Source organism: Rhamphochromis longiceps, linkage group LG14 (genome assembly GCF_057381845.1).
Source record: "Rhamphochromis longiceps isolate RC_006_pf linkage group LG14, R_longiceps_female_GT1.1, whole genome shotgun sequence".
Lineage (NCBI taxonomy): Eukaryota > Metazoa > Chordata > Actinopteri > Cichliformes > Cichlidae > Rhamphochromis > Rhamphochromis longiceps.
Genome location: NC_140570.1, coordinates 732,189 through 750,554, shown reverse-complemented (window position 1 = coordinate 750,554; position 18,366 = coordinate 732,189). Strand labels below are relative to the sequence as shown.

General features: G+C 46.5%; 1 long non-coding RNA gene across 1 annotated transcript; it reads left to right on the top strand.

Moving 5' to 3' along the window:
* The first annotated feature begins 12,388 nt into the window (after positions 1 to 12,388).
* LOC146653346 (uncharacterized) lies at positions 12,389 to 13,010 on the top strand. Its single transcript, XR_014907270.1, has 3 exons — positions 12,389 to 12,517; positions 12,591 to 12,797; positions 12,877 to 13,010. It is a non-coding gene; the product is annotated as an uncharacterized LOC146653346 (long non-coding RNA).
* Positions 13,011 to 18,366: the final 5,356 nt, after the last annotated feature.

Sequence of the window (18,366 nt, the reverse complement as noted above, 5' to 3'; positions counted from 1 at the left end):
CATTAATGCATCAGGACTAATGGATATGAACTTATGTCTTCATTTCCTGGATCTCCTTCCCCAAGGTAGCATTATGAAATGTTATTGAAAACAATGCAGTGCTATCCAACTGAAAAGGTTACAAACACAACATCTTTGAAAAGTCTACATGCTCATTTTCATGTCAGCAACATGTTTGACAGAAATTAAGTGGTAAAAAGAGAGAGAGGAGGTTTTGCAGTGCTTAAAAACAAATGTTTCATATTCATTGAAGTTCTTTGTCTGCATGATTATTAAAAAAAGTGGAAAAAGAGCCTCTGTGGCACAACAAGTAGTTCCACAGTTTAAGAGTCATGGCTCAGGGTAACGTTTCATTATCTACTGCACATAGTGAAAGATCACACTCTACCATGCAACGAGAAAACCCAAACAACAAGATCCACACACGCCAGCGTCTTCTGTGGTGCGAGGACGCGTTAGAATCTTTTTGTGAAGTGTGATGATGTAGGAAGCTATTTTTTTAAAGAAGAAGAAGAAGGAGGAGCTTTCTGAGGTTTTGTTTACATTTTTGATAAAGCACAGGTTTGAATAGTTTTTAACTCAATCCATTTGCAGTTTAGACTGTACCATGGTTGTTGTTTTTTTAAATTGTGGGGATTGAGTGACCCATGTACAATCGGGAGTTTTGTAATATTTATATTAAAGTGACTGCACAACACCAACATTTGCTAGAATGAGCAGAAGTCAGTCACAGTTTGTTTGATAAACACGGCCAATGAGCTGTGAACACCAAGACACCAAGTGAATGTTACACCATCCAAGTCTGTCTCAGGACTTACACGGTCACAATCTGGTGATTATTATCATTCGATTCTAGGTTTTGCTGTCAGTTATGTAGTTTTGTGTGACTCAACTTTAAATGTTGATTTGATTGTCTGCCAGTAGTGTGCCACATTTGTAGGATACTGTATAACTTTACAAGTGAACATAAGTGCAACATATGCAATGAAAACACTTCTTCCCCAGTAAGAAGACAACAGTAATGTACGGGCAAAGGGAAGATATTAGCGTAGCAGTCAAACTTACCCATGGAAAGCTTTAGATACAGGACACATGGATGAATGATCAATCATTTGTTCAAATTAGATGGAAAATGTTTGGAACCATTGGATCTTCGATTTATGTGAAAATTTGAAGATGAAAACGCTTTAAATTTCTAAATGCAGTTTAAAGTACAGACAGACAGTCTGACTTTTATGTCTTTACTCTTCAACAGATCAATACCAGCAGCAGAGTCTCTGGTTTTATGTGGAGACTACACCCAAGCATCTAACAGATCTAAGTGTGTGGCTAACCCGTCTACAACAGTGGATGGCTGAAAATGAGGCTTCTCACTAATTTTGTCCAAAATGTAATGCGACTGCAGCCTGCTCTCAACATCAGCTAGGTAAGAAGTAAAAAGAGCAGCTCTTTGTGATGCTTCACTAACAGAAACACCCCCACTCGACTCCATGTTCTCTTTTTGCCTGCATGGAGCAGCAGACGCACTCACACCAGCTTCCACAGGAGTGGGAGTAGTGCTGTGCCATACACAGTATTACCAAAACCAGTACTGATACTGTTAGCCTTTAAAGGCAGCAAAAATGAGTTAACACAGATTTCAGCTTTCATGTATTTTGAAACTGTGTTTTCTGGAAACCTGCAGTGTGAAAGTCTCTAAAGCACTTTAGTTTCTGTTGTTTAAATGTGCCGTGAGTGATGTCGCAGTCAACACAGAAAGGCTCAGACATTTTTTACAGTTCAGTTCAATTCAATTCAATTTTATTTATATAGCGCCAAATCACAACAAAAGTCGCCTCAAGGCGCTTCATAGATACAGAGAAAAACCCAACAATCATATGACCCCCTATGAGCAGCACTTTGGCAACAGTGGGAAGGAAAAACTCCCTTTTAACAGGAAGAAACCTCCGGCAGAACCAGGCTCAGGGAGGGGCGGGGCCATCTGCTGTGATTGGTTGGGGTGAGAGAAGGAAGACAGGATAAAGACATGCTGTGGAAGAGAGACAGAGGTTAATAACAGATATGATTCAATGCAGAGAGGTCTGTTAACACATAGTGAGTGAGAAAGGTGACTGGAAAGGAAAAACTCAATGCATCATGGGAATCCCCGGCAGCCTACGTCTATTGCAGCATAACTAAGGGAGGATTCAGGGTCACCTGGTCCAGCCCTAACTATATGCTTTAGCAAAAAGGAAAGTTTGAAGCCTAATCTTGAAAGTAGAGATAGTGTCTGTCTCTTGAATCCAAACTGGAAGCTGGTTCCACAGAAGAGGGGCCTGAAAACTGAAGGCTCTGCCTCCCATTCTACTTTTAAATACTCTAGGAACAACAAGTAGGCCTGCAGAGCGAGAGCGAAGTGCTCTAATAGGGTGATATGGTACTACAAGGTCATTAAGATCAGATGGGGCCTGATTATTTAAGACCTTGTATGTGAGGAGCAGGATTTTGAATTCAATTCTGGACTTAACAGGAAGCCAATGAAGGGAAGCCAAAACAGGAGAAATCTGCTCTCTCTTTCTAGTCCCTGTCAGGACTCTTGCTGCAGCATTTTGGATTAGCTGAAGGCTTTTCAGGGAGTTTTTAGGACTTCCTGATAATAATGAATTACAGTCGTCCAGCCTGGAAGTAATAAATGCATGAACTAGTTTTTCAGCGTCACTCTGAGACAGGATATTTCTAACTTTAGAGATGTTGCACAAATGGAAGAACGCAGTCTTACATATTTGTTTAATATAGACCAGAACGGCTTTATTGATGGGAGGCAGGGGTTTCACAATATACGGAGGGTCATGAATATCATTTATGAGAAAAAAGAGACCAGAGACAATGTGTTAATCTCAATGGATGCAGAAAAAGCCGCCAACAGGATTGAATGGCCATCAAGGCTGGACCGGGACAAAAAAATCGGCCCGGGCACTTTGACTAGAGACCGGCCCACCAGAATAAAGATTGAAAATGTGACGTCACTCAGGGGTAAAACCGCAAAGGATTCTGGGAACTTGTGGCAAGAGGTACTAGCGCACGCAGGCTTTCAATTGAACTCAGTCACACAGCGATAAAAAGAAACCCAAAAAATGGCAAGAAGCTGTTGTATTATTAACTGCAATAGCCGGTCGCATGACAGCCACGGGAAGCCGACGGGTAAAGAGATCTTTTTTTTATCGGATTACATCGTTGAAGAGAAATTTTTTAAGCCATGTTTCCGAAGTAAGAGCCGACGGATGGTCTGGATATACCAAATATAACGTCCCAGAACACTCCAGCTCACAGGTTAGTCTGCTCCAAGCATTTCCACAAAGGCAAGTCTTCTGTTGTAGTTAATGCGTCATTTTCATAACATAATTGGTGATATAGGTTACAAGCAAGTCTGGCGCTGAACAGAAATTGTCGCGCTATGCTCCTTTGTTTATTGTGCATAAATAGTGAATTGTCCTGACACAATATTGCGTTTCGCTTCTGTTATTATGGTACATTGACAAAAACATATACTTTTATTCACAGGGTAAAACAGGTTTTTGTATCACTAATTGTCCAGTACGATTACAGCATACAGTATTATTGTCACTGCTACATTTCTGTGATGCTACCAGAAATTATTTCCACTACGATTGTGGCTCAAGAGTTAGGAGTTCGCCTTGTAATCGGAAGGTTGCCGGTTCGAACCCCGGCTTGGACAGTCTCGGTCGTTGTGTCCTTGGGCAAGACACTTCACCCGTTGCCTACTGGTGGTGGTCAGAGGGCCCGGTGGCGCCAGTGTCCGGCAGCCTCGCCTCTGTCAGTGGCTGTGGCTGTGGCTACAATGTAGCTTGCCATCACCATTGTGTGAATGTGTGTGTGAATGGGTGGATGACTGGATATGTAAAGCGCTTTGGGGTCCTTAGGGACTAGTAAAAGCGCTATATAAATACAGGCCATTTACCATTTACCATTTACTAATTAATTACCGTTGAGCTCAAAGGTCCTATTAATAAACGGTTAACGAATGTGTATTTATGAAGACGATTTGTGAGACTGGTAAACTTATGATACGTACAATAGTCTTTACTTTCTACACGGTGCATTTCAAGGTCCTGCACCCATCCGTCGGTAAACTGTACCTGGGCTTGTTGCAGTGACCTGAAGTTATTAAACTTCATGAGTGTATGCACTCACTCCAAGAACCGTATGATTATAAATATGAGCGTGGTGAAAGTTGGGCAGCACGCTGATGTCTTTTGTCCCTCTGTGTGCTCGTAAGGGTCTGACCCTTTCACTCCTTTGATTTTTTCCTCGTATCTTTTCTTTGTCTTTTCGTCGAGTCTGTCTTTGTACGGACCGGCATTGTTCTCCTTTTGTTTTGTACATACCTTTTTTGTGCGGCAAAGAAAAACAAGAAGGTATTGGAACCGAAGAATGAACGTTTTGCGGTGCTGCAAATGCTTGCATTTGATGCAGGTACTTGGATTGTTTTGCCACGAGTTCCCGGCTTGCAATGCGCGAAAATCACATGATTGCTAAACAAGGGGGAGGGCTGTAATTGGTCCAGCCCAGAGTCGATCATGACCAATTGGCCAATCCAACACCTTTCATTATACATACCCTTCCTAAAAAAAAACCAAAACAAAACAAAAAAAAAAAATCCATCAGCCCATAAAAACAAAAAATCGCCATTTTCCCGGTGGGCCGCTGGCCAGTCCAGCTATGATGGCATTCTTATTTGAAGTTTTGGAAAAGTTTGGTATTGGAAACAGATTTTTTAAATGGATTCAGTTGATATACTCCAATCCTCAAGAAGAGATTTTAACTAATGGTCTTTTTTCCGCACCATTCAGATTATATTGTGGAACTAGACAAGGGTGCCCCTTGTCACCTCTCTTGTTCACCTTGGCAATTGAGCCTCTTGCAATGGCAATTTGGAATCATAAAAACATATCAGGAATTAAAGTAGCCACCGTATTGCCCCATATGCAGACAGTGTTGGGAAGGTTACTTTTAAAATGTATTCCATTACAGAATACATGCCCCAAAATGTATTCTGTAACGTATTCCGTTACGTTACTCAATGACAGTAACGTATTCTGAATACTTTGGATTACTTAATATATTATCATGCTTTTTACAACAACGTGAATGTACTATTGCTGTGTGATTTATTACTATTACTGAAGGTCCGCGACTCTGAACTGTAGTAAAGGGACCTCTGACTAATACGGCGGGGTCCCTGTCGGCTCGTAGCCGAAAAATAGCTTTACTTTGTTGTGTGGGTCAACTTTTCTTGCGAGAGACAGAGAGAGGCGTTGAAAGGCTGCTCCAACGGAACTTATTGTTTCGGAGGAAAACAGGAACACGGTGTACAGTCGAGTCTTAATAGCTTACTTACAACTGGGCTCGTCAGGCACTCTTCTTGGCTGCAGTGGTTATTATTATATTTACATGCTTCCAGCTCCCGTTTTTCCTCGATGACAACTCGTACCTTTCCACTCCCCTTTTTCTCCCTCCTCGCGCTCACAGACCCATAACGTGTATGGCAGTCCATTCTCCCTGCAACACGGACTATACTGCCCATGATGCTACATTCTTTAGAGCTATGCTTGTAGCATTCTGCCTGTTAGCTTAGCACAACAACAACAACGAAAAGGCGCTCTCTCACCCAGGAAACACGCAGAGAGAGAGCGTTGCCCTGTAACCATGGCAACCGTAACGCTGCCGCCTGGAACAACAGAACGTAGCTGTCAAACAAAACCCAAACAGTCCTGACCCGCGACAATATGAAACAGGAAAGTACAGCAGTGTAATCCATTTATTTCAACAAAGTAACTGTATTCTGAATACCACCTTTTTAAACGGTAACTGTAACGGAATACAGTTACTCATATTTTGTATTTTAAATACGTAACTGTAACACTGACGTAGCGCTAATGAATTAATACAGGCTAGGGATTGAGTGTAATTTTATGGTTATTATTAATCAGAAGATTTAGGGACGCTACTGGAGCTGATGGGCAGTAATTAATAAATACACACAACACAAAAAATGGTTTTGCAGGTACCATGTATTTAACCAAACCCCAAAAAAATGAATAACAAGAAAAGGAAAACTTAAATAATCACTCCTGCTGCAGCTATCCAATTAATCAAAAACACAGTGAGGGTGCACAAAGACAACTAAGCAGATTTGTCTGGCTTATACCAAGCAATACAGGGTCTCAAAAAAAAACCCAGTTCCCCCATAAACAACACATGTTAATATCAAATCCACTGATCCACACTGAAGTCCATGAGTTTTATCTGAATGTCCATGAGAGATGTCCAAGCGCTATTGTCCATAAATGAAGGGAATGGTGTGTATGATTGCGGAAGTCAGTGTATTTGGAAAATGGGGAAAGAGCGTTGTCTTTGATAGCTTCCTACCCAACCGGTGGAAGCGTCAATTGCAGAATGTGTCCTGCTCCTAGCCGTTCATTGGCTCGCCATCCTCTTTCATACCCCAAAAAGGTTCACCTGGCCAATTCCGTTCTGTTCAGTGCACAACAACACTATGGCTCTGGCTCACAGTAATCAGCATCTAAGTTGCATAAGTTAGTTGGTGTTAAAAAATGCATTAAAATGGGAAAAGCAAATGTTTGCCAATACACACCTGCAACAGCTCTGTCACCTGGCTTGCCTCCACGCATCTGACGGGAGGAAGCCGGGACAGGCTTACTATGACCTACATGCCATCCGATTGGCTGAGCAAAGTCATGTGGTTGGAGTCATGTATTTGTGATGCGTTCAATGGCAGGAAATAAGTGCAGGAAATTACTCAGGGTTACATAACGGCGGTACATGTATTCCGTTACTCCCCAACACTGTATGCAGATGATGTGATCTTGTTCTGCACTCATTTAAATAAATCAATACCATCCATATTGAGTCTCATTAATACATTTAGTATATTTTTGGGTTATTTGATAAATCTGAAATATTATTTTTGAATAAAAACGAACGACAAAATCCTCCAATTGTCATGGTCCTGGGTCATTTTGGCCCAGCGTTTTGTGTTTCCTTGAAGTTCATTTTTGTGCTTTGTGTTTATTCTGATTTTGTATTGGTTTAGGGTTGAACCTTTTTAACACCATAATTCCCTCCACACTCACCACCAAGCTGGAGCATCTGGGACTCAGTGTCATGGTCTACGGTGGGTGGCTGGAGTTTCCATTAGGCTCCTGAACTGACCTGGGATCCGCCCCTGGGCAGGGCCAACTCCAGCTCCTGCACACCTGGAGCCTATTGCAGGCTATCAAGCCAGAGGGATTTAAACCACACATCGATGTTCACTCACTGCCAGTTCGTCATCAACCCATGTTGGTAACAGGTCTTGTGTTTCAAGTTCTCGCTGTGATTCATCTTACTAACTAAGACTCTTTTGTGCTACAGTCGCTGTACCCACCCTGGCTCACTCCACCTCCGGACTCGGAATACCTAGTGATCATTTTGGAAATCCCTCTGTGCCTCACCTGCCTGCCCTCCTGCCATCACACTCCATCTGGAGCCCCGGATCTCAGGTCAGCCTTTCCACGCCACTCAGCCTCCCCTGGATCTTCATCATCCCCCTCTCAAACACTCCAGGTCCCTAACTGCAAAGTAAGAATTGCTGCTCTTATACTGGCCACTTCTGAGCTGCCTTCACTACCTGCCTAACTTCTATATCCTCTCCCCTCAGTGTGACTGTTCCCCACTCAGCTCTGTTCCACTTCTCAGGCCTCGTTCCCTCGCCCTAGCCACGTTCCCCTGGGCACGCCACACCAAGGCTCCACGTCTCGTCATTTTCTGTCTTTGCCACGTTTCCCTTTTTTTTGTTCCCCTTGCACTTAACCGTAATAAACTATTAAATCATCTACCGTCTCCGCTCTGGGTTCCTGCACCTGGGTCCTATTCAGTACCGGCCATCCGTCGCCGTGACAGTACGAACTGGCCAACAAATGGACTCAGCAGACCCAGTACGTGCAGCAGTCTCCAAGCAGGGAGCCATTTTAGGGGCTCATGAGCAAGCGTTGCAGGTTCTCGACACCCGGTGTCAAGCCATAGGCGAGACCCAGGCTAGGATCTTAGCTTCCCTGCAGGAGATTCAGTCGGCTCTTTCCCCTCCTCCAGGCCCATCCTCCGCGTCCCCTGCGCCCGTGGCAGAACCTCCCCAGTCCTCCCCAGCTCCGACCCCTTCGGGCTCCGTGTTTCGCGATGCTGCATTCCCAGAACCCGAGCCGTACTCTGGGGAGCGGGGCCGCTGTACGGCCTTTCTACTGAAATGTTCTCTCGCGTTCACGCATTCACCCCGTTCATTTACTAGCGAATCAGCTCGGGTAGCATATCTGGTGGCTAAGCTACAGGGCAAGGCGCTGTTATGGGCCGAGGCGTACCTGTCGGCTCACCCGCTCCCAACCTGCTCGTTTGATGATTTTCTGTGCGAGTTTAAAAAGACCTTTACTCACCCAGTATCGGAGGGTAGTTCTGATGAAAGGTTGCTCGGGTTGCAACAGGGGAGCCGGAGTGTTGCGGAGTTCATTATCGACTTCCGTACTGCAGCCGCCGAGGCCAATTGGCCCGATCATGCCCTTCGGGGAGTGTTCCGTCGCGCCTTAAACGACGAGCTCAAAGACCAGCTCGCTTCCCGCGATGAGCCCAAATCCTTTGAAGACTTGGTCTCCCTTTCCCTTCGGATAGATAATCGCCTGAGGGAAAGGGAGGCAGAAAAGAACCAGAAACATCGTAAACCTGCGCCTCGTACGTTTTCACTTCCTCCACCGTCACGTCCGGTGTCAACATCCGCTCCCGTTTCCGTGGAAACGGACGCCGCTCCGGAGCCTATGTTAATCGGCCGCTCTCGTCTCACACCAGAGGAGCGAGAACGACGGCTTCGGTCGGGCGCGTGTTTTTACTGTGGCTCAGTGGAGCATAGGTTAGCGCAGTGTTCGGTTCGGCCAAAAGGCTACGCCCGCCGGTAATTTCGGGGATACAGGTGGGCGGATCCTCTTTCAGTTCCAAACCCCGGTTAATTCTACCAGTCACCCTGTGTCTAAATAAGGTTTCTCACCCCCTCCATGCTCTCGTTGATTCCGGAGCAGAGCAAAATTTAATAGATTTAGCTCTCGCTAGACGCCTTCATTTGCCACTCAAGACTCTCGATCCTCCCATCCCTGTTACCGCATTAAACGATCAAATATTCTCTCAGATAACCCATCAGGCTGGCCCCGTAACCCTCGTCACCTCTGGAAACCACCATGAAGCCATTACCTTATTCACCTTCTCTTCTCCTGATTCACCACTCATCCTAGGCTACCCCTGGCTACAGAAACATAACCCTCATATAGACTGGTCTGGAAGTAAAATCGCTAGTTGGAGCCCCTTTTGTCTAGCCCACTGCCTCAAGTCTGCCCTACCGCCGGGGGCCCCTGACACTAACACCTCGGGCGTTGATCCGGTTGACCTCACACTCGTCCCACCTGAGTACCATGACCTCCAGGAAGTTTTCAGTAAAGACAGAGCGTCGTCCTTACCACCCCACAGGCCTTATGACTGCGCTATCGACCTTCTACCTGGTGCTCCGCTTCCCTCTAGCCGGCTATTCAACATCTCCAGACCAGAAAGAGAGTCCATGGAAAAGTACATCCACGAGTCATTAGCTGCAGGTATCATCCGCCCATCCTCCTCTCCAGTGGCCGCCGGCTTCTTTTTTGTGGAAAAGAAGGATAAATCACTCCGTCCATGCATAGACTACAGAGGGTTAAACGACATCACCATTAAAAACAAATATCCTTTACCCCTTATCAGCTCAGCCTTCGAACCCCTCCATGAAGTCACCGTATTCACCAAACTGGATCTCCGCAATGCCTACCACCTTGTCCGCATCAGGGAAGGGGACGAATGGAAAACGGCTTTTAATACGCCCCTAGGTCATTTTGAGTATTTGGTCATGCCGTTTGGGTTAACCAATGCCCCCGCTGTCTTTCAGAACCTGGTCAACGACGTGCTCCGTGATTTCCTGAACCAGTTTGTCTTTGTTTATCTTGATGACATACTCATTTTCTCCAAGACCCCCCAGGAACACCATGTCCACGTCCGAGCAGTCCTCCAACGCCTCCTGGAAAACCGACTTTACGTCAAAGCCGAGAAATGTGAGTTTCATGCACAATCTGTCACTTTTCTTGGCTATATACTCGCAGGAGGGCAGGTGAAGACTGATCCAGCCAAGATCCGCACGATCCTAGAGTGGCCCACGCCCACGTCACGTAAGCACTTACAACGTTTCCTCGGCTTTGCCAATTTCTACCGGAGGTTTATTCGCAACTACAGCCAGGTAGCCACTCCTCTCACTACACTCACATCCACCAAAAGACAGTTCATCTGGACACCTGAAGCTGAGGTAGCATTCAGTAGGCTCAAGCGCCTATTTACTTCAGCTCCAGTATTGTGTCACCCAGATCACTCCAAGCCATTTGTTCTAGAGGTAGACGCGTCCGACGTCGGCGTCGGAGCGGTCCTTTCACAGCATTCAGGTTCCAAGGCCAAGTTACACCCATGTGCCTTTTTTTCACGTCGACTCTCGTCAGCTGAACGCAACTATGATGTAGGAGACAGAGAGTTGCTGGCTATTAAGTTAGCCCTGGAAGAGTGGCGTCACCTATTGGAAGGAGCTGAACACCCATTCACCATCTTCACAGATCATAAAAACCTTACTTACCTCAAAACAGCTAAGCGTCTAAACGCCCGCCAGGCCCGTTGGTCTCTGTTCTTTGATCGCTTCAAGTTTGCCATCTCTTTCCGTCCAGGTTCCAAGAACGCCAAGGCTGATGCCCTGTCTCGTCTTTACGACCCAGACGCTGAACCCACCGAACCAGCTCCTGTGCTTCCTGCCTCCTGCCGCGTAGCGTTTTTATCCTGGGACATAGAGGAATCCATCCAGCGTGCTTTACTGGATGAACCAGACCCTGGCACAGGTCCTCCGGGCCGCCGCTTCGTTCCCACAGCAACCCGTTCGGCTGTAATTAAGTGGGCTCATACCTCCCGGTTTTCCTGCCATCCTGGAATCGGCCGCACCATCGCACTACTACGTCGTCACTTCTGGTGGGCAACTCTGGAACATGATGTGCGGGACTACGTCTCTGCCTGTGACGTGTGCGCCAGGAACAAGACCCGAAATCAGCGACCATCCGGTCTTCTGCAACCTCTAGCCGTACCTTCTCGTCCTTGGTCCCACATTTCCCTGGACTTTGTCACTGGACTGCCTAGGTCAGCAGGTAAAACAGTGATACTCTCCGTGATCGACAGGTTTTCAAAAGCAGCTCACTTCGTTGCCCTGGAGAAACTACCCACTGCCACGGAAACTGCAAGACTGATGGTTGACCACGTCTTCAAACTCCACGGGATTCCTGCCGAGGTCACTTCTGACAGGGGACCTCAGTTTACATCCCAGGTTTGGAAATCTTTCTGCTCTGCCCTGGGTGCTCGAGCCAACCTCAGTTCTGGTTACCACCCTCAAACCAACGGGCAGACTGAGAGGCTCAACCAAGAGCTGGAGTCCATGCTCCGCTGCATGGTTTCCCATAACCCGGCTACCTGGTCAGCACATCTCCCATGGGTGGAGTATGCGCACAATTCTCATGTTTCCGCATCCACTGGTCTCTCTCCATTTGAAGCGTCCCTGGGCTATCAGCCTCCCCTCTTCCCTGAGGAAGAGGCTGATTTGGCTGTGCCTTCCGTCCAGCACCATCTCCAGCGCTGCCGCCGCGTCTGGACTCGGACCCAGGAGGCACTGAAGAAAGCTGCTGCCCGCCACTGCCGCTATGCAGATCGTCTACGGTCGCCAGCTCCTCGGTACGCTCCAGGGCAGAAGGTGTGGCTGTCGGCTAAGGATGTTCCCCTTAAAGTTTCCTCCCGCAAGCTGGCTCCTCGGTTTATTGGGCCGTATGTCATCCACTCGGTCATCTCGCCCTCTGCTGTGAAGCTCGAGCTTCCTCCCAGTCTGCGGATTCACCCGGTTTTTCATGTTTCCCAAGTCAGGCCTGTGCTGTCCAGCGTGCTGTGCCCGCCTTCCGACCCCCCTCCGCCCGCCCGGCTCATCGATGGTCATCCGGCCTATACGGTTCAGCGGATCGTTGACGTCCGTCGCCGTGGTCGGGGTCGCCAGTTTTTGGTGGACTGGGAGGGGTATGGGCCTGAGGAACGTGCCTGGGTTCCTCGCTCGTTTATCCTTGATCCTGCTCTTGTCTCTGATTTTTTTCAGGTCACGTCGCGGGCTGGGGACCGGTCGGCCGCCGGGTGGCGTCCCTTGAGGGGGGGGTACTGTCATGGTCTACGGTGGGTGGCTGGAGTTTCCATTAGGCTCCTGAACTGACCTGGGATCCGCCCCTGGGCAGGGCCAACTCCAGCTCCTGCACACCTGGAGCCTATTGCAGGCTATCAAGCCAGAGGGATTTAAACCACACATCGATGTTCACTCACTGCCAGTTCGTCATCAACCCATGTTGGTAACAGGTCTTGTGTTTCAAGTTCTCGCTGTGATTCATCTTACTAACTAAGACTCTTTTGTGCTACAGTCGCTGTACCCACCCTGGCTCACTCCACCTCCGGACTCGGAATACCTAGTGATCATTTTGGAAATCCCTCTGTGCCTCACCTGCCTGCCCTCCTGCCATCACACTCCATCTGGAGCCCCGGATCTCAGGTCAGCCTTTCCACGCCACTCAGCCTCCCCTGGATCTTCATCATCCCCCTCTCAAACACTCCAGGTCCCTAACTGCAAAGTAAGAATTGCTGCTCTTATACTGGCCACTTCTGAGCTGCCTTCACTACCTGCCTAACTTCTATATCCTCTCCCCTCAGTGTGACTGTTCCCCACTCAGCTCCGTTCCACTTCTCAGGCCTCGTTCCCTCGCCCTAGCCACGTTCCCCTGGGCACGCCACACCAAGGCTCCACGTCTCGTCATTTTCTGTCTTTGCCACGTTTCCCTTTTTTTTTGTTCCCCTTGCACTTAACCGTAATAAACTATTAAATCATCTACCGTCTCCGCTCTGGGTTCCTGCACCTGGGTCCTATTCAGTACCGGCCATCCGTCGCCGTGACACTCAGCTCATCTATGTGTCAGTGGATCTCCAACTTCCTAACTGGCAGACCACAGGCAGTAAGGATGGGCGGACATGTCTCAGCCTCCACCACTCTCAGCACTGGAGCCCCCCAGGGGTGTGTTCTGAGCCCCCTGCTGTACTCTTTGTACACATATGACTGTGTGGCCACTACCAGCTCCACCACCATCATCAAGTTTGCTGACGACACCGTCGTGGTGGGCCTGATCTCTGATAACAACGAGACGGCCTACGTGAAGGAGATTAGGAATCTGGAGAACTGGTGCCAGAGGAACAACCTCCTTCTAAACGTCAGTAAGACAAAGGAGCTGATAGTGGACTTCAGCACTAAGCAGGAGAGGAACTACCAGACCCCCGTCATCAACGAGTGCCCAGTGGAGAGAGTGGACAGCTTCAAATACCTCGGAGTTCACATCACGCAGGACCTGTCATGGTCCTGTCACATCAACACCATGGTGAAAAAGGCCCGACAGCGTCTCTACCACCTCAGACGCTTGAGAGACTTCCAACTGCCCTCCAAGGTGCTCAGGAACTTTTACTCGTGCACCATAGAGAGCATCCTGGCGGGAAACATCTTAACCTGGTTCGGGAACAGCACCATGCAGGACAGACGAGCTCTACAGAGGGTTGTGCGGTCAGCTGAGCGCACCATCCGCTCCGAGCTCCCTGACCTGCACTCAATCTACAGCAGGCGCTGCTGGACCAAGGCCAGGAAGATCGTGAAGGACCTCAGCCATCCCAACAACAGACTGTTCTCTCTGTTGAGGTCAGGAAAGCGATTCCGCTCCCTGAAGACCAACACAGAGAGACTGAGGAGGAGCTTCTTCCCGCAGGCGATACGGTCTCTCAATCACACCACCACACAGTACTGACCCACACATATGGTTCTTACACACACACTGGACTTTCTGGACTTTGGTTTTGCACAACACTGGTCACTATATTCTTCATTTCCGGTTAATACTTGTACAGCTGCTGTTATTGTGTATATATTTATTTATATTTAGATTTCTTCATACATTCTTATATAGTTCTATATTGTGTATTTTGTTGTACAGTTTATTTTCAACTTTAATTTATATATTTATCTTTATCTTACTCTTCCCAGTTAAATTTACCCTTCATTCTAATTTGTGTTGTACAGTTATTTCATTTTTAACCTTAATTTATATTTTATTCCTTCCTAGTTAAATTTACCCTTTTTAATTTTTCATATTTATTTCCTATCTTATTCATAGCCTTTTCCTTTTTTGTTTTCTTTAGGTCACGAGCAGTTGTCCAAGCATTTCACTACATATCGTACTGTGTATGACTGTGTACGTGAATTTGAACCTGTAGTTCGGTGTGTGTATTCAGCCCTACCTGTGTCTGTCCTTGGTGCTCTGTTCATGTCCCCGTGTTGTGTTGTAAATCAGTCTGTGTGTTCCTGCTTTACTTTGAAGGCTCATGTTCTGGATTTCCTATTCTATTTTGAAGGTCTGTGTCTGTTGTCATTGTGTTCAGCTTGTGTCCTCCGGTCCTCATGTGTATTAGGTTCAGCTGTTCTTCCCTCCTGTGTGTGATTACCTGATTACCTTGTGTGTGTATATTTAGTGGGTGTCGGTCTGTGTTCATTGTCGGCTCGTCTGCGTTCTATGGTGTTCCTGTCTCTGCGTCTCTCTGCCCCGCACCCCTTTTGTATGGTCTCAGGTTTGTCATTTAGTTCTCCCAGTTTAGGTTTCTTCAGTTGTTTTGTCATGCCTCACTGCCTGTTTCTGCCATTGTCACTTTGTAAATAAACATCACTCGTATCATCAGTCACTGCTGCATTTTGGGTCCTCCCTTTCCTCCACACCACACGGCTCACTCCGCCAGCCGTGACACCAATCAATATTCCCTTTCTGCTATCTGAACATGGGTTTACTTATCTGGGTGTGAAATTATCTCATTATAATTCCTTGACGACGTCAGTTACTACACTTCTAAACAGATGGATGAAACTACCTATATCTTTAATTGGTCGTATTAATATACTAAAAATGTCAATTTTGCCAAAATATCTTGACCTTTTTCAATCAGTATCTCTCTCTCCATTGTAACAGTGTTTAGCTTATTTTAGAGTTTAGAAATGTGTTAACATAGAATGTAGAACTATTGTAGAGACATTGACACCGCCCTCAATATAATAAAGGCTGACTGTGTTGTGAACTTAGGAGTAGATTGTAGGAGATCTCTTCCCCACTGAGTGGAATTTCCCCAGAGGATGTTTGGGTGGGGGTCTCAACATTTGTAACTGGATAACTGTGGTCTGGAAGGGAGATGGGTTTTATGACCTCTAGGGAGTTACCTACACCCACAGTGTTTTAACTGTCACACACACACATCCACACGCACATTCACTCATGTGCACTCACACATACACACAGGTATGCATACACAGTCACACACGAGCACTCACATAGACACGTGGGAACACGCACATGTAGGCATTCATGTGCTCGTGCACATAGACACAGACAGAGTTTGCAGCACACCGTAGGGGGTTTTATGATGGGGTTGCTTCTATAAAGCTGGCTGTAACTAACAAAGGGGTGAAGATTTTGCAGAGGGACACCGGCCTCGTCTTCCCTTCTAGAAGTGCATGCTTAAATGAAGATGAATAAAGATGAATAAAGGTTTTGTGAAATGACTACTGAGTTCCGGTGCCGTCTCTGGAAGTTTCGACGAATAAAAGAACCGGGGTAAAACTGATTTCTTAACACCATTGTCAAGTCAAACCGAGTAAGAGGTGGAGAGCCCTGAGGCAAAAAAGTAAACGTGACAGTCTGGAGGGCGGAACTAATCTTGTGTCTGGGTTTCCGTCGGGAAGGATAAAGGCAAACTGGGGAGCGATAGGAAGTTGCCACTTTCGGGGAAAGCCCAGCAAAATTCTTTCAACAAGTTGTCGCCAACACGAATATTGTGTGGAACTGAAGTATCTACAAAGCCAGGGAGGCAGCCGGTAAGGGAATGGTTGCTGACTATGGTAAAAGACTTTGAAGTGAGCTGCTAAAGAATCGCGGCTGCCGCTAGCTTACGTAGTATTAGCGCTGTGCTGTGAGTTGGTCGCTTGTGCACGAGCGGCTCCATTATTTATTGTTGGTCCGCACATGGAAGACATATGGTTAGGAGAAGCTGATTACAAACACTTTTGTTACTGCTTAAGTTCGAATGCAGACTGATTACTTGACTTAGAGCTGTAATATAAAGCAGTATTTCTCAAGGTACATGTACAGTTGTTAGAGAATTACATAATTTGAGCGTTTAAAAATACTCAAGTAAATGTTGTATTACAAAGCTTACACACTGCATTGATGTGTTTAAATAAGGAAAATGTGTTTGGGATTGTTTACAATATTTGCAGATGTGTGATAACAAAATAATTTGTATTCGCGGGTTTTGGGTTGTATTTAAAGGTTTTTCACCTATGGCTGATTGTGGCCGAAAAGAAGATTAAAGAAAAAGGAAAACAAAAAATCTGCCTGGTCATTGAGTGAAATCCAGTTAAACACCTGTGGTAGATACAGTGGGGCAAAAAAGTATTTAGTCAGCCACCGATTGTGCAAGTTCCCCCACCTAAAATGATGACAGAGGTCAGTAATTTGCACCAGAGGTACACTTCAACTGTGAGAGACAGAATGTGAAAAATAAATCCATGAATCCACATGGTAGGATTTGTAAAGAATTTATTGGTAAATTAGGGTGGAAAATAAGTATTTGGTCAATAACAAAAATACAACTCAATACTTTGTAACATAACCTTTGTTGGCAATAACAGAGGTCAAACGTTTACTATAGGTCTTTACCAGGTTTGCACAAACAGTAGCTGGTATTTTGGCCCATTCCTCCATGCAGATCTTCTCGAGAGCAGTGATGTTTTGGGGCTGTCGCCGAGCAACACGGACTTTCAACTCCCGCCACAGATTTTCTATGGGGTTGAGGTCTGGAGACTGGCTAGGCCACTCCAGGACTTTCAAATGCTTCTTACGAAGCCACTTCTTTGTTGCCCGGGCGGTGTGTTTTGGATCATTGTCATGTTGGAAGACCCAGCCTCGTCTCATCTTCAAAGTTCTCACTGATGGAAGGAGGTTTTGGCTCAAAATCTCACGATACATGGCCCCATTCATTCTGTCCTTAACACGGATCAGTCGTCCTGTCCCCTTGGCAGAAAAACAGCCCCATAGCATGATGTTTCCACCCCCATGCTTCACAGTCGGTATGGTGTTCTTGGGATGCAACTCAGTATTCTTCGTCCTCCAAACACGACGAGTTGAGTTTATACCAAAAAGTTCTACTTTGGTTTCATCTGACCACATGACATTCTCCCAATCCTCTGCTGTATCATCCATGTGCTCTCTGGCAAACTTCAGACGGGCCTGGACATGCACTGGCTTCAGCAGCGGAACACGTCTGGCACTGCGGGATTTGATTCCCTGCCGTTGTAGTGTGTTACTGATGGTGACCTTTGTTACTTTGGTCCCAGCTCTCTGCAGGTCATTCACCAGGTCCCCCCGTGTGGTTCTGGGATCTTTGCTCACCGTTCTCATGATCATTTTGACCCCACGGGATGAGATCTTGCGTGGAGCCCCAGATCGAGGGAGATTATCAGTGGTCTTGTATGTCTTCCATTTTCTGATGATTGCTCCCACAGTTGATTTTTTCACACCAAGCTGCTTGCCTATTGTAGATTCACTCTTCCCAGTCTGGTGCAGGTCTACAATACTTTTCCTGGTGTCCTTCGAAAGCTCTTTGGTCTTGGCCATGGCGGAGTTTGGAGTCTGACTGTTTGAGGCTGTGGACAGGTGTCTTTTATACAGATGATGAGTTCAAACAGGTGCCATTCATACAGGTAACGAGTGGGGGACAGAAAAGCGTCTTACAGAAGACGTTACAGGTCTGTGAGAGCCAGAGATTTTCCATGTTTGAGGTGACCAAATACTTATTTTCCACCCTGATTTACGAATAAATTCTTTACAAATCCTACCATGTGGATTCATGGATTTTTTTTCACATTCTGTCTCTCACAGTTGAAGTGTACCTCTGGTGCAAATTACTGACCTCTGTCATCATTTTAAGTGGGGGAACTTGCACAATCGGTGGCTGACTAAATACTTTTTTGCCCCACTGTATATCAATCCCTTTCAAGCGGGGAAGCCGCACAAACTTTAAGAGCTTGACAACCATCAAACTCTTTCTTTTTAGCTTTGCAAA